This window comes from Octopus sinensis, linkage group LG9, assembly GCF_006345805.1.
Source record: "Octopus sinensis linkage group LG9, ASM634580v1, whole genome shotgun sequence".
In the NCBI taxonomy this organism is placed as follows: Eukaryota; Metazoa; Mollusca; class Cephalopoda; order Octopoda; family Octopodidae; genus Octopus; species Octopus sinensis.
This window is the reverse complement of record NC_043005.1, coordinates 44,453,611-44,476,273: the sequence shown is the minus strand read 5'-3', so window position 1 is coordinate 44,476,273 and position 22,663 is coordinate 44,453,611. Positions and strand designations below refer to the sequence as shown.

At 31.6% G+C, this 22,663-nt stretch overlaps 1 protein-coding gene across 4 annotated transcripts in view; it reads left to right on the top strand.

The window, feature by feature from the left end:
* The window catches only part of LOC115215869, a 326,154-nt gene that overhangs the window by 32,289 nt on the left and 271,202 nt on the right, over positions 1 to 22,663 (top strand). For all 4 annotated transcript variants that reach the window (XM_029785214.2, XM_029785213.2, XM_036505939.1 and 1 more), the window contains exon 2: positions 7,667 to 7,726. The gene's annotated coding sequence lies outside the window, so the exon portion shown is untranslated. The remainder of the gene's footprint in view (positions 1 to 7,666; positions 7,727 to 22,663) is intronic.

Genomic DNA, 22,663 nt, shown 5'->3' with positions numbered 1-22,663 from the left:
GTTCTTAACCATTTTTTACCTATGTGGTCCCTTTGATTACTATTTTATTTCGGTGGACCCCTGTAGCCATTTGAATTTTAGAAACTGGTTTCTTTCAAACTTCCTATTTTGTTGCTCCACATATTAACTTGTGTAGGTTGAACTACGTAAACTGTTAGAGAAAGACGCCTAACTGTTTCTTGCAATACATACCAATGCACACACATACATACACACACACATCATCATCATTTAACATCTTTTTTCCATACTGGCATTGGTTGGACAGTTTGACAGGAACTAACCAGCTGAAGAGCTATTCTGGTTCCATGTCTGTTTTTGCATAGTTTCTACAGTTATGTGTCCTTCCTAATGCCAGCCCCTTTACAGAGTGTACCGGGTGCTTTTATGCAGCATCAGCACAGGGGCTTTTTAAGTGGCACCAGCACCTATGAGCCCACAAAATTAGGGATGCTCAGCTGGAGAGGGTTGCAGGGGATGAGCCTGTATGCAAAGGCAGTCACACTTTTACTTAGCTTTCAAAACCTGATGAAAATAAGATACAATTTCTTTAGCAAAATTCTTTTCAGGGGCTCTTAGAATATTATTGTAGATCCCCAATTTACTATTTTGTTGTGTGGATCCCGCAAAATCTTATATGAACCCTCAGGGGTCATATGAACCTTGGTTGAGAACCTCTGATCTAGCTTCTAGGAGGCACTTAACAATATTTGAATTTAAAACTTCTGAACTATTATAGATTGTAGTAGAAATAATAGAGTATCAAATGGTGTCTACTTATATCCCTTTTACAGTCAGGATTGAAATCTAAGTCTACTAAAAAGCTGCAATAGATTTAGCTTTTATGATGCCCAGCAGAATAAAATAGGTATCAGTCAAGTGCTGGAGCGATAGGAGGCAATTGAATTAAACTATTCAATTATATATATATATATATATATATATATATATATATATGCATGTATATTATTCAATAAGCACAGTATATATTTTTATGAGCTACTAATAGCTTATGCGATGAATACAACTCAGACAGCATTTTATAACACATCTGGTGCCTTCATGCAATTCTCAGAGTCTACATGAAGGCACTAGATGTGTTATAAAATAGTGTTTGATTTAAATGCTAAAGGGTTAACGGTATCATAGACTCTGCCCTTTTCTCCTGACCCAGTAAATATAAAAAGTACTCACACATTTTGTCAATTGGCTGCTTGACATTTTTAAAAATATTAAAGAAAATATAAACCGTTATATCATCACACCTTGTCTGTTATCACATATTATTACAAATCACAAATCTAAAGATATTACATATTATTGGTCTCAAATTTTGGCACAAGGCCAGCATTTCAGGGAAGGGGTAAGTCAAATTGATCAACCTCAGTCTGCAACTGGTACTTATTTTATTGACCCCAAAAGTTTGAAAGCTAAAGTCAACCTTGGTGAAATGTGAACTCAGAATGTGAAGACAGACAAAAGTTTTCCCAGTATGCTAATAATTTTGTGAGCTCACCACCTTAAGTTATAACATAATATTACTTATCAAATTCCTTTACAAATCTCATATTATTAATTATTACCTATTATTGTATATCATACATTACTTTATATCTTTACATATTATGTATTATTCCATGCTCCTGTTTTGTGAGCTCATAAATCTGCACTTGAAAAGCCCCTTTCTCCCTGACGTGCAAATCTGAGTAAAACATTATTATGGAAGGCCATCAGTTAACTATGTATGCAAGTCTCTCTTCTTCATACCACTGATGCTGTCCAAAGGAAAGTCAAGAGCTGATACAACTTGAGATCAGTGATGCTGTAGGCATTACTGTCAGAAGATAAAAAGTTAGAACACTCAGAGCATCTTCATCCAATGCTCTTCTAATTATAACAATCTATTAACCTGGACTGACCCATTATTTATTGACAAAGATAAATGTGGCAGAATCTGAAAAGAGCTGAAAGCTGACATAAATATTGCAAGGCAGTGTATTTGATGCTCTACTGATTCTATGAATTCATTCACTACTTAACATTACATATTACATATCACTGGCCAAATATCTGTCATAATAACAAAAAAATTTTATGTGAGCAAGAATTGTTTCATAACTTAATTGAATATTCAAATGACTTCAGACATACTAATGGAACTTCAGTTATTTACTTTTTTATATATATCTACAGTTTCATGTGTGTTTATGTACCTTTGAATATTTATACATATCTGCATCTATATATGTATATATGCAAATGTAGGTGTAATACACTAGTTAAAACTGTGAGATAAACTTAACAGAGTATCTCTTTCTTTAGTCTATCATACCTCTTTCAAACTTGTTTTATGTCCCCCTTTTCTGTTTTGTCTTTTTTTATTCTCTCGCATTGTCTTTTTCTCTTTCTTACTCCTTTTTTTTTTTCATCTCTCTGTAACTCCTCCATCTTGTTCTGTTTAACTCAGTAGAGCCTTGGATACAGACAAATGTCTTCAGACAAAGATAAAAATATTCTTATCTATAATGATTCATGAAATTAAAATTTTTAGCTAATTAATTTAGGGTTCTATGTAGAAAGAAAAAATATTTTTTATTTCAACAGTTGTTGAAAAAGATAATATTCGTATATCTTTTTCAAACAACTGATGCAATATGTTATGTTTATTCAGTATCATTTTCTGGTATACATTTGGAATGTCTGGTATTTCAAAAAGTATTTTGGGGAAAGCTAGTGAACTGACAAAACTAAAGAAAGAAAAACCTGAAGAATATAGGATAAAAGGAATTTTAACAATGATATTACAGTGATTTTTGTCAAATCAATTAAAATAGGTTTCTTGTTCCCAAGAATTAAGATCTGTGTGACATGAAACTTGTTGCTATGAAGAAAGAAAAATTATGATATTCCAAGTATTGCAATAAACAGCAATGAATGAAATCTATTCTGTCTCGGTTGGTGATATAACATATACACAAGTTTATAATTATGTACAACTATCACTACAATAGTATATTTGTGTTCAGTATGTATTATATTTTACTTGTTATGATTATATATATATATATATACCATGGGCATATGGCGTAGTGGTTAAGAGCGTGGGCTACTAACCCCAAGATTCCGAGTTTGATTCCAAGCAGTGACCTGAACAATAATAATAGTAATAATAATAATAATAATAATAACAACATCAAAAAATACCTTAGGAATGAGAACCCAGGTTCAAAATTTCCCCAAGAAACCTGAAGAAGGCTGGAGGATATATCAGCCGAAACGTGTTAACAACAAACAAGATGAGGACAAATATCCATTGAAAGTAAATAAGTAAATAATGTAAATAATGCACATAATTCCTCATCTCTTAAATATAGAACTATATATATATATATATAGAGAGAGAGAGAGAGAGATGGATATATATATATTTATGTGTGAGTATATATATATATATATATATATATATCATCATCATTATTTAACGTTAATTTTCCATGCTGGCATTGGTTGGACAGTTTGACTGAAGTCTGAAGAGCCAGTTTCTACAGCTGGATGCTCTTCCTAATGCCAACCACTCAGAGAGTGTAGTGGGTGCTTTTTATGTGCCACTGGCACAGGAGCCAGTCAGGCAGGCCTGGCATTGATCACGTTCAGATAGTGCTTTTTATGTGCCACCAGCATGGGGCCAAGAATATCAATGTCTCCCCCTAACTCCCACATCTTATACTGACTGCAAGCCTTTCCTTAGTAATAATATTCAAACACTAATCTACTACTTCTTAACCCTTTCGTTACTGTATTTATTTTGAGATGCTCTGTGTTTCTTTCAATTACTTTAAATGTAGCAAAGAATTTAGTAAAGTAACTTAGTTATCATTCAGCTAGTTTTAGGAACATAAATTGGGACTAAGGTTTGGTGGAAGATTTTAATTCAGAACTTATGAAAACAAGACATTTGTACTCAGAGCTAGGGCCGGTTTCAGCCGGGTTGGTAACGAAAGGGTTTTGTTTAGTCTTTTTCTCTCCTGCTCTCTTACTGCTACAGCAATTGCCTTTCTCCTCAAGTTACAATCTGTAAACAAAACTTGTTTAAAGTAATTTCTATTTCTCTTCTTAACACTATTGCTTATATCTCCCTTGTCAAATAATTGAAAAAATCTATGATGTAGAGCATCCCCATTGTCCCAATTTTCTATTATAATAGCTAAACAATTGAACATTAACAGGATTAACACTATCCTTATTTATCAGGAAAGCTATGAAACCATCTGCCTTACATCCACAGAAAATAAAAGGGGCGAATTCCTTCATTAACGCACTGACATAGATACTCCCTTGCCAACTCTTCTGTAAAGAAGCTCTTGCATTGACTTGTTCTTAATAATATTTGAGAGAAAAGCTACAATGTACCTGACTGCCAGATCAAATCATTCCATCAGTTCAGCAGTTTTTACCCAACTGCTGATATTCAGTAACACAAATATATATTTTATCACATTCATACATGTGTGTGAGTGTGTGTGTGTGTGCGTGTGTGTGTGTGTGTGTGTTTCTAATATATATATATATATATATGTACCATATGTTTACCATATATATATCAATGTTTGTTGTGGAATAGCTTTAGTTTTCAATTAAGTCTATCTACTTTGACTGATGATTTCACTTTGAATGGAATGGTAAATTTTAAACTTTATTGCAAACTAATTTTTACAAAAATATAATAAAACAAACATTTGATAAATCGTATAAATATGCTATTGGTTTCTAGGTACTGTTGCCTTTTCATGATCACAAATTGTTTTCCTTCTTTGGTTTCATTACCAAAAATATTGCTGCTTGTGATAACATTCCTTTTGTACTTTATTTATGCTACATTTATTACTTTTTTATTTAAAATATTGCTGCTGAATTTAATGACTTGTCTACAAAATTTTCCATTATCATTTAGTAGGTGAAGTTTAAAGTGATTTATGAAATGGAATTCCTTCGTATCGCACTTATCTCTATGACATTACTTTGGTCAAACAACATTTTCCTGAGAAACTTAGATGACATCTCTCTCACATGACTATTAACAAGTGTATTCCTAGTCTCAGGGGATGTAGACAAATTTATGTGGCCGGAGCTCTCAATAAAAGAATAGATCTCATGTGTGTGACAACATTTTATGCCAAATTTGCATGTGGAATCCTGTTTAATATATTTTGTAATAAAATCTTCTTTTCAAAACATCTTTGAATATTGAAACAATGACTTCATATTTCCATTAATGGAACAGAAAGTTACACATTAGGACAGCCAAAAAAAGTCAGTTGTTTCAAAAGAAGTGTACAATACAAATAGGTGTAAAATAGTATTATGGGCAAGAAAAATAAGCATTAATATAGTATTGTTTCACTTTCAAAACATTTGAAATGTTATTTCTATTTTTTGAAGATGAAGATATAATTATAAATACAAAGAAAGTATATTTATCAACTTAGATTTATGTATGTGGCCAACATTTAAACTGCTAACATTGAGTAAATGAAAGGATACCTACACTTGTTTTATGTTTTCCCTTCATCCTTTGCTCTTTTTTATTCTCCCATACTGTCTTTTTCTTTCACTTTCTCACATTTTTTGTATCTTTCTCTGTCACCCAGCCTTACTATCTGAGGTGAAGGAGAAGGAAATTTAGAAAGAAAAGCATGTAACAGACATTGTCTTTCTTATTTAATAATCAAGAGACAAAAAGAAATGGATATGTAAGATGAAATAAGACTACCTGAAAGCTTCCTAAATTGTTATTAGTAATCTAACAATTCATTATGAGTTTGTTGAACTCTTTCATTCTAAATATATCTGTTGAGATCTGTATCATTGGGTATCTCTCTATATATAAACGGCAGTTTGTCTGTGCGTGTTTCTGTGTGTCTGTTTGCTTGTACCCTCACCTGACCACGGCTTTCAACCGATTCTGATGAAACTTGACACACACATAGCCAATGTCATAATTCAAAACTAACGCAGCGAAAATTTTGAAAAGTCCCCCAGTTCTGAAAAAAATCGATAAATTCGACATGGGGTCGAGAATCAGAAACACAAACCACAAACTGTCTAGGGGACGCAACTCCACCTTTTTTAACTCTCAAAAAATTTACCATCATTTTTTCCATTTTTTGCTATTTTTGGCTATAACTCTCTAAAATGCTTTATAGTTATTTCCCTTACAAACCTGAGCAACGCCGGGGCGATACTGCTAGTCTGTGTATATAAGTCCTGAGGGTTAATCTATTGATAGATGCATACTGATGTATATATATGGCTACATAAGTCTTGAGTATCTGTTGGGATGTATATAGGCATGTGGTTGTGTTTCTGTGTTTAACCTGTGTATGAGGTATATAACTCAGTTTATGTGTGTGTATACTTGTATATCTGTGTGTGAAGTGTAATCTGCTGATCTCTCGTTCTATCTTTCTTCTTTTTCTCTTCCTAATTGATTTTCTTTATCACCCTCTAAATTCTCTCTAAAAGATATAACACATTTCCCCCCCTTTCACTGCTGCAGTCTTTTATTTTCTTCATCTCTTTCTCTTCCTTTGCCTCTGTGGTTGCATATTATAAACCTTTTTCAATTTGCTTCCAGCCAGTGGATCACACACACATAAATTTATACAAATATTACATGTTAAATAACAATAGATATTGTATGTTATTACTTAAACATTATAAATCATTACACAATATTGCATATATTACATATTACACAACAACCTGTTGTAATATTCATACTTATTGCTTATTTTCATACCAAATTATATAACGCATTGTGCTACATATGATTACATGTCATCAAATAATATTTACATTTTACTATGTATTAAACTTAGTGTGTATATTATCACAGATGTTTGTATATGAGTACATGTTGTTACATATGTGTAGTTCCATATTACATGTTAGGACGAGATTACATTTTATAGCATATTATTACGTTTTAAGTACGATTATGTCTTGTATATGATTACATATCACATATTGTATGGCATTTTGTATTGTTACATATTATTATATATTATTTGCATATTATATAAATGATATTTTCACATATTTAAGAAGTAGGAACCCTAGTAGTTACTGGCCTATTTTCCCTTTCATAATCTCCATAGAAACACTCTTGAAAACTTAGAAATATAAATAAATTTATTATGATATATTTATCCAGTTTTATACGTTCTGTGTAGGTGTATTATTAAGCAGATAATTTGCCAGAAGACATAAAATGAATAGCAAAAGTATTGAGCATGTTTGTATCATGCTTTTGTATTTGTAATTTTGATTCAAACTGGCATATAAATATTTTTTTTATTTTCACTCAGTCCTGTATATAATGAAAATATTTACAAGTTTTATTGCAACATTTATTAATTAGGCTAACTTATTCGTATTTGAAGTTGTATCGTTTTATGTGGTAATCAAAATCTTTTTGATATTTAAATACATAAGGTTCTGATGTTCAATCAAAAACGTTAATTTTTAAACCAAAACACTTAAACAATATGTTAAATTTAGATCAGCAGTGTTGTTAGTGATGTATGTATACAAAAAATATAATATTGCCTTTATGGTATCTGTTTGTATAAATATCTATATTTTATTGTTTTTTAAAATTGTCTAGGCATGGAGAGAACTTACAATATGGATTCATTTATATCTGATTGGAATTTTTTACGATCATGTGAGTCAACTTGTCTTTTATTGTATTGATAAATATATTGTGACAATTTCTGCATGCATGTATATGCCCCCACCTCATCATCATTGTCTGCCTCCTCATCGTCATCATCATCATCATCATCATCATCATCGTTGTCAATTGTCTACTGCACTGTCTGTTCTTCTACTGCCTTTCTCTTTGGTGACATATTGTGGCTGGTGTTTAGAGGAAGAACCAAGCCTTAAAACTTTAGTAAGACTTTTTCATCGATACATAAATTTTGCTTTGTTACACTTTTGATTCTGTCATATAATTCAGGTATGGCTATATGGTAGGAAGTTTGCTTCCCAACCCCATAGTTTCGGGTTCAGTCCAACTGTATGGCACCTTATGTGAGTGTTGTTTTACAATAGTCCCAAGCACACCAAAAACTTGTCAGTGGATTTGACGTATTGAAACTGAAAAAAAAGCTCATAATTTTTGTGTGCAGAAATCTGGATGCAAAAAATGCTGGCTGCAGAAAATCTACCATATTGAATTCTGTCCAACTCATGTGAACATGGAAATGTGGATGTTAAAACAATTATGATGATGAGGATGATAATATCAAATTTATGCATTAAAAATTGATTATTGTATTGTATAACATATGCTCCTGGAGACTGTATATCTCAGACACTTTTTCCTCTTGATGTAGCCTAATGATCCATTCACAATTTGCAAAAACATAAAACAACTGGATATATTGACAATACTAGCTTAAGATAAAGAAAATATTAGACAATAGCAGGGCAGACTTGTTTTACTTATGTAAGCTTATCTAACCCAACAATAAGCATATGTCAGTGAGTGTGAGTAGGCAGGTAAGTGAACGGATGAAAGACCGTAGTGTTCAACATAACACTCAACACATTTAGCTCGAGTTGTATGCATTTGATAAGAGCTTGACTCATTTACTAATAACTTAAAGTCTCATAGTTGTAATTATACATGTACAACTTTAGATGTATAGAATCAGAACAAAGGGAATTAAAAGATAAACTCTCAGTGAGAATATTTGAGCCTACAGTGATCAGGTCAGGTCAGGTCAGGTCATCTCCTATCTTGTTTTAGTCACTAGACTACAACCATGCTGCAGCACCATCTTGGTCAAACAAATCAACCCCAGTACTTATTTCTATTAAACTTGGTATTTAATCTATCAGCCTCTCTTGTCAAACTGCTGTAGATTTTGGGGACACAAACAAACCAACACTGGTTGTCAAGAAATGGTAGGGGACAAATGCAAAAACAAAGACACACACATAATTTCATATATATGTGTGTGTGTATATATATATATATATACATACAAGGCGGCGAGCTGGCAGAAACGTTAGCACGCCGGGCGAAATGCGAAGCCGTATTTCGTCTGCGTTTACATTCTGAGTCCAAATTCCGCCGAGGTTAACTTTGCCTTTCAACCTTTCAAATAGTATATATATACTATTTATATTATATATTCTATATTCTACATTAATATTATAAAGAATATAAATAAGACATATAAAACAGACAGAGTTGGAATTCCTTTGAATAATATATATCCCTCTATACACAATCATGCATACAGGCGCAGGAGTGGCTGTGTGGTAAGTAGCTTGCTAACCAACCACATGGTTCCGGGTTCAGTCCCATTGCATGGCATCTTGGGCAAGTGTCTTCTGCTATAGCCCTGGGCCGACTAATGCCTTGTGAGTGGATTTGGTAGACGGAAACTGAAAGAAGCCTGTTGTATATATGTATATATATATATATATATATATGTATGTGTGTCTCTGTTTGTCCCCCCCCCCCATCGCTTGACATCCGATGCTGGTGTGTTTACGTCCCCGTCACTTAGCGGTTCAGCAAAAGAGACCGATAGAATAAGTACCGGGGTCGATTTGCTCAACTAAAGGTGGTTCTCCAGCATGGCCGCAGTCAAATGACTGAAACAAGTAAAAGAGTAATAAGAGTATACATATATATACATATACATATATATATATATGTATGCATATCTGAATTTATATATCTACTGACCTCATTGAATTTAAACCTCGTATCTAATATTGTTACATTATGTAGCTGCATATGCTTGAAAGATATATAGAAGTTTTTTTATATATATTATTCGTGTCAGCAGTGCTTTCTAGTATCTTATGACTCTCAATCTTTCTCTCTCTCTCTCTTTCTCTGTTTCTGTCTGTCTGTTTGTCTCTCTCTCTCACACACACACATACTCATATACCTGGAATAAAGCTGGAGCTCTTATATTTAAACACTTTCCAAATGAGATGGCTGACATATAATTGCAACCTCGTATTATTACTCATATTATGTGATTAAAATAACAATTACATTATATAACTATTACTGATTATTGATAATTGTATTTTATAACTTGCAGTTATCATTAATATTTGCTTGGTTGAATATAGTAATTATTGTTAGTGAAACAGCTGTAGAAGTTTTTTTTATTAAGTCTAACCATTTAGCATTCAGGTTACTCTGCCAAATGTAATGCTTATTTATTCAAACTGTTTTGAATTAATCATGCATTATCTCATAGCTTTGAAATTTCAATAATGTGTTTATTTTTAAAACGGCATTGTATGGTAGGTGTGACAGGCTGGAACTGGTCACTTTGCACATAAGTTAGTTAAAATATTTGGGCCAGATGTGGCCAGTTTAAATATCAAAAGTTTAAAAGTATCAATAATATTGTTTTTCTCCCAATATCACATCTGCTTCTACTAAAGCTTTGGAGTTTAATGCTATATTAAAAACTGACTTTCTAAAAGCTGTCTTTTTCATTCGTAAGCAGTTTTAGCTATGTTGAAATATATATTACAAAGAAACACAAGCACACATTTATACATACACACATATGTGTGTGTGTGTGTGTGTGTGTGTGTATATATATATATATATATATACACACACACACACACACACACACACACACACACATATGTGTGTATGTAAAAATAATGGAAACACCTTAAAATTTCAAACCAATTAATTGTAATATTGGGTAGGACTGCCTTTGGCAGTAATTACAGCTTGAATTCTATGAGGTGGACTCATACAAAGTTTGAATTGTTTCCAAAGGAATTTTTGTCTATTCTTCAGTTAAAACAGTCTGTAGTTCTTGTAGTGATGATAGTGGAGGATATGGACTCATCACCTGTTTTTCTAAAATGCACCATAAATGTTCAATAATATCGAGATCTTGGGACTGTGGTGGCCAGATAAGATGTTCAACTTCACTAGCATGTTCCTCGTACCATTCACTAACAACTTTAGCTGTGTAAATTTGTGCATTATCATCCTGAAAGATTGCGTTTCCCTCTGGAAACAGTTCTGCAACCACAGAATGAATTCGATCAGATAAAATGCTTAAATAGTCTTGACTATTAATTCTGCCATGAAGGAAAACCACTGGGCCAGTGGATTTCTAAGATATAGCCCCGCCTCAATCATCACAGATCCTTCTCCATGTTTAACAGTTGGAAGAAGGCAGTCTGGGTCAAATACTTCTTTTGGCTGTCTCCACACTTATACTCAGCTGGTGGTCAGAAATAAGGTAAAGAATGACTCGTCCAAGAAAATAACATTCTTCCACTGCTCTAGGGACCAATTCTGTAGGTTTTTACTCCACTCTAAATGCTTTGCAACTTTTGTTTTTGAAAGTAGTGGTTTTCTGATTGCATCCCTTCCATGAAATCTGGCTTTGTGCAGCTCCCGACAAACTGTTTTTGTGGAAACTGGGTTCTCGAGGTGGTCATTAAGCTCTGCAGTAATTTTGGGAGATGCACTTTTGTGATCCTTTCTAACAATTTGCGTAAGAGTCTGATGGCCCCTATCTGAAAGTTTTGGTTTTCTTTCGGAGTTTTGTTTCGATAAGAAGGTTTTTCCCTCTTTCTCAAAGGCTCTCATTACTTTTGAGACAGTACATCTTGATACACCAAACATTCCAGCTGTTTTCATTAGGCTAGCACCTGCCATATGAGCATCAACAACTTGACCTTTCTGTCATTTTAATGAATTTTAATAACCTTTTTCTGATGATATCTGAAAAGAAACAGCAATTTTAGCAAAACATTAAGCAACACTAATAATAAATAAAAAATCATAAAAATAAACAAGCTTTTAATGGTTTTATAGATATTTCAAAATTATGATGCTAGGTGTTTCCATTATTTTGTCCAATCCCTATGTATATATATATATATATATATAGCTTATGCATATATAGCTTAAGCAACCAAATCTTCAGTCTCTGTCAATAATATTCTTGTTTAATAATAATAAATTTATACTCTACACTAGTATAGAGTAACCAACTAGATTAATGCAAAATTGTTTTTATTATAACTGAACAATAAAACAAACATTAATATATAAATATAAGTGGCTATAGATATGTAATACACACACACACACACACACACATATATATATATATATATATATATATATACACACACACACACATACATATACATACACACACACACACATAGATAGATTGAGATATATCATATATGTATATATATATAGCTATAGATATTTAATATACATTGGCACAAGGCCAGTAGTTTCAGTGGAGGGGCAAGTTGATTACATTGACCTAGATTCTGTTAGTTCGTCACCCTATAATATATATTATATATAAAATATACCTTTCTAGATAAATGTATATGTATGTGTGCATGTATTTATATGCACACACATGCACACGTACACACATGCACATACACACTCTCACACACACAAACTCACATGTGTGTGTACATATGTGATTGTGTTTATATATGTATGTGTAACCAATTTATATGTATGTGTAAGCATTGTTTAGTATGAATGTTTAACTCATACATATTTCCTCATTTTGAAAACAAAAAAAAAAACGAAGAAAAAAGAATTGAATCTTTCTTAAGGTAATTAGTTAAAAACAATGTCATTCACAAAATTTCAAGGAAGCTTAGTTAATAGATTTTTATCTAGAATACAGTGCTTATGTATGCTATTTCCTGCTGTTAAAGTGGGGTGAAGTGCCTTGATCTAATTGTCCCTTCATTGTACAAATTTTACTTTGTTTATTTTTTGTCAAGCATTTGTATTCTGTATACTTAAACATGCTTCATTTCTTTGTGAAGGAAATTTGTGGTTAAAATTCCATATTTAAAGAAGAATATATGTTTGATGATGTTTTCTTTAAATTACTTCAAAAATATGTTATGTTTTGGTTACACATTTGCTTCAAGAAAACCTCAAGAAAATTGGATATTTCAAACCTTATTTGTCTCAAATCAGGGCATCATGGATTGTGAGTTGATTATTCTTGTCTTGTACTGCAGAAGATCATAGGACTATTGACAAATTAAGATATTTTCCTGCACTGTGGTCATGCTGAGGTACTGTCTTGACTGTTTTAGTTGAACAAATCAACCCCAGTTTTACACGCACAATTACACACACATATATATATATATGTATATATTAATCATCATCATCATCATCATTTGATGTCTGCTTTCCATACTGGGATGGGTTTGATGGCTTGACTGAAGACTGGCAAGCCAGGAGGTTGCACCAGGCTCCAATCTGATCTTGCAAGGTTTCTACAGCTGGATACCCTTCCCAAGGGCAACCTCTCCGAGAGTATAGTGGGTGCTCAGGTGGTATTGCTATCGATCGTGCTTGAATGGTGCTTTTATGTGCCACTGGCACAGGTGCCAGTCAGGTGGTACTGGCATTGGCCATGGCAATGATTTCACTTGACTCAACAGGTCTTCTCACGCACAGCATATTACCTAATGATCGAAGGGTACTCTTAAATGGGCTGGTTATGTGACACTGGCATAGGCCACAGCTACTGTCTCACTTGGCTTACTGGGTCTTCTCAAGCACAGCATATCTTCAAAGATCTCAGTCACTTGTCATTGCCTCTGTGAGGCCCAACATTTGAAGCTCGTGCTTCACCACCTCATCCCGGATTTTCCTGGGTCTATCTATTCCACAGGTTCCCTCCACTGTTAGGGTGTGACACTTTTTCACACAGCTGTCCTCATCCATATGTAACACATGACCATACCAGCGCAGTTATCTCTCTTGCACACCACATCTGATGCTTCTTATGTCCAACTTTTCTCTCAGGGCACTTGCGCTCTGTTTTATATGACATGTACATCCCCAAAATTTATTTCATAATTATATACAGCATATTATAATGACTTACATGTGTCTCTGCTGCAGCAACTACTCACTGTTGCAAATGCAACCTTGCAATATTGTCAGTGCAGCTTCATCAGGGTCCATCCATTTGGCCATCCCCAAAATGAGCTAATTGAAGTAAATTCTTATTAGTGTTCTGTAGGAGATGGGGGTGTTGTTATTTATAGATGTGTGCTATTGACTTCAACTTCACTCCAGTTGCTATCAGAAGTTAGGGCTTGGTCTTAAAGTAGGTTAAGGTCAATATAGTTGTTGTTGTAAGGCTCTCAGTTCATTTTAATGATTGTGTGTTATCTTTGATTTTGAGTGTATTGTTTGTATTGAAATGTTCGTGTTTGTTTATATTCATCTTTTGGCTGGACTGCTCAATATTCGTGTTGTACATTATGTAAGGTATATGTTTTTTTTTTATTGATGATGATTATTAAATATTTTTACGGTTAGCTTATGTTTTTCTATTTGTTATATCAAGCCCAATTTTTGCTGGAGTCTGATTGTGTTTATGTAAGCATCTAAGGGCTTGTTCATGTCTTCTTTTAATGAATGTGTGTTTTGATGTAAAAAATATAATTTTTATGTAAATATTTGGTAAAGCCCCTCTACGCATAAGTTGCATCTATCGAATAGCTATTCTATCAATTGGGAACTAATAAGTACTGCTAAGCCTTATAAAGTGGACGGAAATAGATACAACCTATGCGTAGATGAGCATTACCAAATATTTACATTAAAAATTTATTCATTAATTGATACAAGACACTTGGTTTTATCATAGAGGCTTTAGAGTTTTTTTAGAGTGATTTCAGTTAAAACTTCCATCAAAATCCCATGTTAATTTATGCTCCAAACACCTGCTTAATAATGACAAAACTATTTTACTAAATCTTTCATTATTTTCAAAATTAATTGAAACAAAGCAGTGTGTTACAATAGGAATATGGTGATAAGAGTTAATCTTTAGATCAACCCTGATTGAGCAAACCTATGTGAGAAGGCAGACTACTAATGTTCAATGTTCGTTCAATTTGCTTAAATACACAATATCTGGCAATATTTAGGAATGTACTTATCCATTATCTTTTTGTTTTTTTTTTCTAATATGATTTAGCTGCTGCTTCTGGCAAGTCCAGCTACCACATAGAATGGCCTGGATAATTATTGTTTAAAATCAGCAGTAATCAAATCCTACAGTTTTTCTTGATCATTTTTCTTGAATCATTGTCTGTAAGCTTATCAACATTATATCGAATATGTTCGTTTTCACTGATTGCCTGAGCAACCTACTCATGGACACAGTAATTTATAATTGATAATAAAGGCTGAGTCATTTATAATCTAATTGAAATTAAAAAAGAAATCAGTTAATCAAAATTCACCTAATCATTTTTAATTCACTTCTTTTTTACTTTTTGTTTTTTTGCATCATAATTCTTTTATAAACCTGGTGATTGAATGTTTATATTTGTTGCTGGTAGCTATAACCATACTTTAACTGCTTTACACAAGATAAACTTAAGTTCCAATCACTTCTGTAACTGGCATACTTTTATCTATTCATTTGTCAAAAAAAAAAAAAAAGATTAAAGGTAAAAAGAAAAAGTAAGTAATATCTAGTCTTCTTTCTGAAGTCTTAATTTTATATTTTTCTTATAGCAATATTACAGTTCATTATCTTCATTGTTTTGTGGACTTTGATAGGTTTTTCAATTTCTTACTACTTGAGATTCACTAATATGCTGCATTATACATATCATAATATTCTATTTTGTCTGAAACAGTAATCCCTTTGTCACCATCGAAAGCAACTTCTGAATTTTTACTAACTGGTTTGAAATAGTAACAGAGTTACACTTTTACTAACTTTATTCTCTGTTCTGATAGCAAAATCAGTTGCAGATTTATTAACTATTTTGAGCAAAACATCACAGCAGTTTATAGAATCTATGATTTATTGGTTGCACTGGAACATTGAGTACACTTCAACAGGTGAATCCCCCCTAGCCTAATGTTGAAATTTCAAGTCAGCTACCTTTAATTCGTTTTGGCACCAACTTGGCTTATAACCCTTTAATTCTTATGATTGTCTGAAATCTGTAAATCAGTTTTGTCTTGGCCATAATATCATAATGTATCATATTCGATAAGTTCTTCTTTCATTGTATTCTTTGCTAGAGCCTAGTGCACCTATCTTCCCATATCTTCAACACCTCTGTTTCATTATATACAAAAGGTTTCTGAACATGTTTGGATAATTTTCCAGTTGTACCATTTATGAATAAATTCCTTTTATCAAGTAGAAGCTCATAATAAAACATTGATTTATCAATATTTTCATGCAAGGTTATTTTCTCTTTATCTCATATCTACTTGCTTCTATATTCTATTTAATTTTTTTTTCAAATCCCAGAGAGTCAGTGTTCATCTCAGTTTCTATAGCTTGAAGTGAAAGACATTGATGATTTCTTTTGGTAAAGGTTTTAATCAGTGACTGGTCATGTTCTCAGAAGGTTTCACACCTATTCTTAACATGTTAATCATGTATAATAATGTATTGTGGTAAAATAATGAAAATCTTGTCAAAGACTTCCTATGCTTGTAAATTATATTTTTGAATGAGAATGAGCATTTACAGTAATGTAAAATTGCTCACTATTTAAGTGGTGTGAATGAAATAGGATTCTACATTACCAAAACTATTGTCATATCAAATATAGAATCAATGCAGATAACTGCATAGATGGCCTACTGAACAACTATCCAGAAATCAGTAGTTTATGTCCTATTTCTGCCATTGTGTTGTGTTTAAGGACAATATGATGGGGTGCGGAAAAGTGCTTGGCATTAAGTAAAAGAAAATACAGGAGTATCAGTTAATTATGATTTTATTCAACATATTCCCATCTCAGATTCACACACTCATTGCAGTGGTCCTTCAGTTTTTCTAAGTCCTGTAAAAGAACTTGAAAGGTTGGGCCCCCAACCAGGCCTTTCACAATATCCTTAAAGCCAGGAACTTTTCAGTACCCACTCATACATTTAACTATGAATCACTGAGTCTGACCTTTTAGAGGAAGGACTGCTATTCATGGCTCTTCGAAGCTATCCAAGACTAGTCAGATTCCAGAAGCTAATGTTCTTCTTGAACAGTTGTACCATATTTTCTAGTATGCAAGTTAGTGTAGTAAATGGTGTAAACATGTAGTGAAAACATTCAAACATTGTCACTTTTTTTCCATAGAATTTTTCATCCTCCAAAACATCAGTCTTTTTGGTAGTAAATTTTAGTCTGACTACTTTGACTTGTATACCAGAAAATATGGTAAGTTGACAGATAGCTGCAGGAATAAACTGAAGTAGAGAGAGATTTCCAGAGAGTCGATGTTCTGGATAAGAACGACTAAGTGTAGCAGTTAGTGTGGGTCATGAAGAAATGCATGAAGTGAGGGTGGCAGTTGGAGGAAACATGAGTGAATTGGAAGTGCCTGAGTGGCAGTGGTGGGAAACCAACCAATGCTGAGAAGAAGTGGCTCCTGTATTAAATGATAAGAAAAGCAGAATAAGGAACTAGCACATCTATGAGACAGAGTTTGGAGAGTGTTTGTGAGAGACTTCATGTCAATCATCCAGGTGATTGTAATAATACTTATCAAAAGCAAACGTTTATAGAAGTCAAATGTGATCCTCAGTAGAATAATGATCCTACATCTGGAACAGTGCTGCTGCTGTACTACATTTATATTCACTTGCACCCCCAAAATGTTGAGTCAGATTTCTTGTAATAAAGAGTCCCTGTCTGATGATTGTTAGTTTACCACTTTACACTTTGAAGCTTCTTCAACATGAAACTACTTTGTAACATGAATTAGCTATTCAGTTATGAGACTAAATTTACTACATACCAACTTTACTACCTAATACACAAGTGCCAGCTTTTGTTTTGACTTTTGAAATTGGACATGCATGGATGCACATACACATGCATGCACACATGTGCACACTAATAGCATTTAATAAATATTATCATTTGAGGGTATTGTGTTGGTAGAATTGATAAAGTGATAGAAAAATGCTTTCTGGTTTTAATTTTCTTATATTTACCTGCTGAGTTTTTATCCGATCAAGATCAACTTTGTCTTTTGTTCTTCTGGTATTATTAGTATTAGTTATTAACGGAGGCAAGCTGGTAGAATTAGTAGCATCCCGGGAAAAATGCTTAGTAGCATTTCACCTGTCTTTACGTTCTGAGTTCAAATTCTGCCAAGGTCAACTTTCCCTTTTGTCCTTTTGGGGTTAATAAACTAAGTACCGATTGAACACTGGTGTCGATATAATCAACTTTGCCCCTCCCCTCAAATTGGTGGCCTTCTGCCAAAATCTGAAACCATTATTAGTATTAGTTATTATAATTTCTGACTTTTAAGGAAAATTGAATAGCCTTTTGACTACGGTTAGTGCAATGTTTGCTTTTGTGTGCCACACAACTATTGCTGTGTTTATTATATTTTACATTATGTATTATAGTTGTTAGTTATTTCATTCCATGGTGAAGCTCAGCCTGATTTGCATTTACTTTTCATCCTTTTGGTGTCAATAAACTTGAGCTATTAGAATTAATGATACATTGTTCTGTAAAAAAAAATCATTATTTTATATTTAAAGAAATTATATTGATAATTTTGTTCCTCTAATTTTTCTGAAATGTTTAATCTTTACTGAAATAAAGTTAGTAATGAGAATCAAATGAAATAATTATTTTTTCACTAATTCCACATTATGGATTTATGTCTAATTTATTTAATCTTTCTTGAACTAAATTTTGGTAAATTACTTCCTGTTATTAAACTAATTGAAATATTTCTTTCAAATTATAATTTTTGTCTGTAATTTCTATTGTATAATTGTCTGATCCCATGTATAACATTTTTTATTTTGGCTCAACTTCAAATTCTGTTATGTGGAATGGACATTATTTATTTCATGTTCTTTTATTTAGTTCATCTATATAATGAGTTCTTGCAATTTTGTGTTTTTGCAAAATTGGATGGTATACAAAATTTATCAATAAGTCTTATTAAAAATTATAGATTTTATTGTCGGAATATATTTTCATAGTGTTCTAAGGCTGACACATTTGATTACTAGCATAATCATCATGGATCAAGTAAAAACAAATGTAACTCTCTTGTGATCCCTATAGTTGTTGCTTAGGTTCATTCTTTATTTTTGCTTAGTGGGTATAACATAAGTACCCTTCAGCAGTGGCTCCTGTATTAAATGATAAACAAAACAGGATAAGGAGCTGGCACATCTATGAGACAGAGTTTAAAGTGTGTTCGTGAGGGACTTCATGCTAATCATCCAGATGAACTTTATTTGGGGTGCAATCTAAGCTATGTGTGATGTAGCTGTAGCACTTTTCCAGATGTAGGACCATTATTCTATGCCAGTCTATTTCATAAAATATTCTCATATGATTTGATACTTCTTCTTAGCAAGTATGCCACCTGAGGTTAATTTTTACCTTCTTTTTGCTAAGTGTGTGTGACATAGGTAGGTGCCTTTTAAGGTAGAATGTCATTCTATATCACATAATAATTTCAGATGATCTGATATTTCTTTTTGGCAACATGATTCCATAGAATTAAAAGTATTGCTCAAAAACAAAACAAAATGTCCATCTTATTCTCCCGACCTTCAGACTACCATTTGTTTCGTAGTTTACAGAATCATTTGGGGGACGTAACTTTCACAAGCCAGGAGGAGGTCAAAACTGATATATTTCAGAGTTGTTCGCTTTGAAACAAAAAGAGTTTTACATTGATGGAATTAAAAAGCTTGTAAATAGATGGAAGGAATTAGATAATTGGGGAAAGTAAATTGATGATTAAATTTCAATTAAATATAACATTTGATCACTTGTTTTCTTTATTCAAAATTCGGACAGAACTTATGGAATGATCTGATATATATGTACCTTGGATGTACCTTAAAGGTGATGCCAACATCTTTTGGGCAATGCTGATGGAATATTTTCCACATCATGCAGATGATGTAGCGCTCACGACGACGTTTGGAGAGAATAGAGTTTTAGCTTTTCTAGTCGACCCCAATAGTCGAGGCCTGTCATGCCATATCTTTTTTTGTGATTGCCCTTTGAGGTGCTTCAACTTTTATGATACCTTGTATTGTGTGGGGAGACCACAGTGGACAACAGTATTCAAGGGGGGTCGGGCAAAAGTGGAGAAGAGAAGGATAATGTGTGGATATCTCTCGACTGGAAAGTTCTGAGAATCCAGGAACACATTCTGCGGGCCATGTCAACTTTGGTGTTTATATGAGTGGCCCAGCTTACGTTGTTGTCCACAATTACTCCCAAGTCTCTGATGTTGTTGGACGCCACGAGAGAGTTTCACCTGAAGGAAGGGAGTATGGGAGTTTCAGGGCATCCTCTTTTCCAAAGTGGATTAGCTCAAATTATCCTCGTTCAGCAGCATATTGTTTTTTTCTGCCCATTGGATAACAGCCAATAGATCTGACTGAAGGCATGTCCGGTCACTCGCCTCATTTATGACCTTCTGTAGCTTGGAGTCATCTGCAAAGATTTTATGTTGCTGTGGGAACCAGGAGTGGTCATTCTGTTGTGTTTGTTGGTGTGGTGCCTGATTTTTTAGCTGTTGTTGTCTTTGAACCGTGAAAAATATGTAGAAGCTTTTCATAATGGCCTTTATCAGTTTGAAAGATAGATTTTTCAATATGTTTCAACTTGCTACGAATCGGTTTGATGGATTGTGTGTTGACCACTTGTGATGTTTTTTCGGCAATCTCATTCAAACACAAGACATTTAGATTTTCTGTCTGTAATTATATATATAGATAATAATTATATATATATATAGTATATATATATATATAATTATAGAGAATAGATAGATATAGATATATATAGTCTTATATATAGTAGAATATATATAGAATAGATATAAGATCTATAATAGATTTCGATATTATATGTATATATGAGAGCGGCTAGATAGAGGAGATATAATATGATATATAGATATATATCTATAATATATGGATATCTAGTATGGATATGATATATATAATATATCTAGATATATATATAGTGAGTAATTGATATAATATATAGAGAGATATTATAATTATATATATATATGAGAATATATTATAGCAATTATAGAGATATAGATAGCGATATAAGGTATATACTATAGATATATAAGTAGATAGTATAAGAGATATAGAATTATATATTATAAATATAGTATTAGTATTAGATATATATTATATATATATATATATATATATATAGGATATAATATATATGATATATAGATAATTATATGAGATATATATTTAGAAATATATATAGATATATATATATCTAGATAATATATCGAAATTAATTATTAGATATTATAGATATAGTATATATATATATAGATATATAAAAAGTATAGTATAATATAGATAAGTTATAGAGATATAAATAAGTAGAGATGAGATGCTATATATATATATAGATCTAGATATAAATAAGGATCTATATATAATAGATTATATAATATATATATATAAATAATTATATATATATATATATATTAGATATATATGATATAGAGGAATATAGAAAAATTAGTTATATTATATATATAGATATGATAGATAAATAATTAGATATATATATATAGATATATATATATATCTAGATTATATATATATATATATTATATAATGATATAGATATATATAGAGACTATATATATATATATAGATAATAATTAGAGATAATATATATAGAATGATAGATATTAATATATATATATTAGATATATATATAGAGTTATATATATATATATAATTATATGTTATATAGATAGAAGATTATATATATATAGTAGGAATAGATATATAGATAATGTATATATATATATCTTTATATAATTATATAGATATAGGTATCTATAATATATATATATATATAATATATATATATATAATTATATATGGAATATAATAGAGAATTAGAATATAGTAATGGAGATATATATAGATATTATATAATTATATATATATATATATATATAGATATATATATATAATTCTATATATCTAAATATTTATAGTAATATAAGTAATACTATATATATAGATATAGATATATATACTTTATATAGATATATATATATAATTATAATATCTATATATATATAATTAGAATATATATATTATCTATTATATATAGATATGTATATATATAATGGAGAGATATATAGATAAGTGATAGATGAGATTATAGATAGATTATATGTATATAGTATATAATGATAATAGATATATATATAAGTAATAGATACTAATATATATAATTATATATATAGTATATTATAATGATAGATATAGGTATATTAAGTATATATAATTATATCTATTAGATATATATAATACTTAGATATATATATATATGTATATAGAATGGGGATATATTAGATAGATAATAATCTATATATTATGTGTATATATCATTGGATATATAGGAGATAGATATGTAGATATTTAATATACTGAGAGATAATTGGATATAGATATATATATAATGTATATATATAGATATATATATATAGATATATATATCTTAATAGCTAAATTATATGGGATATATAATGTATATAT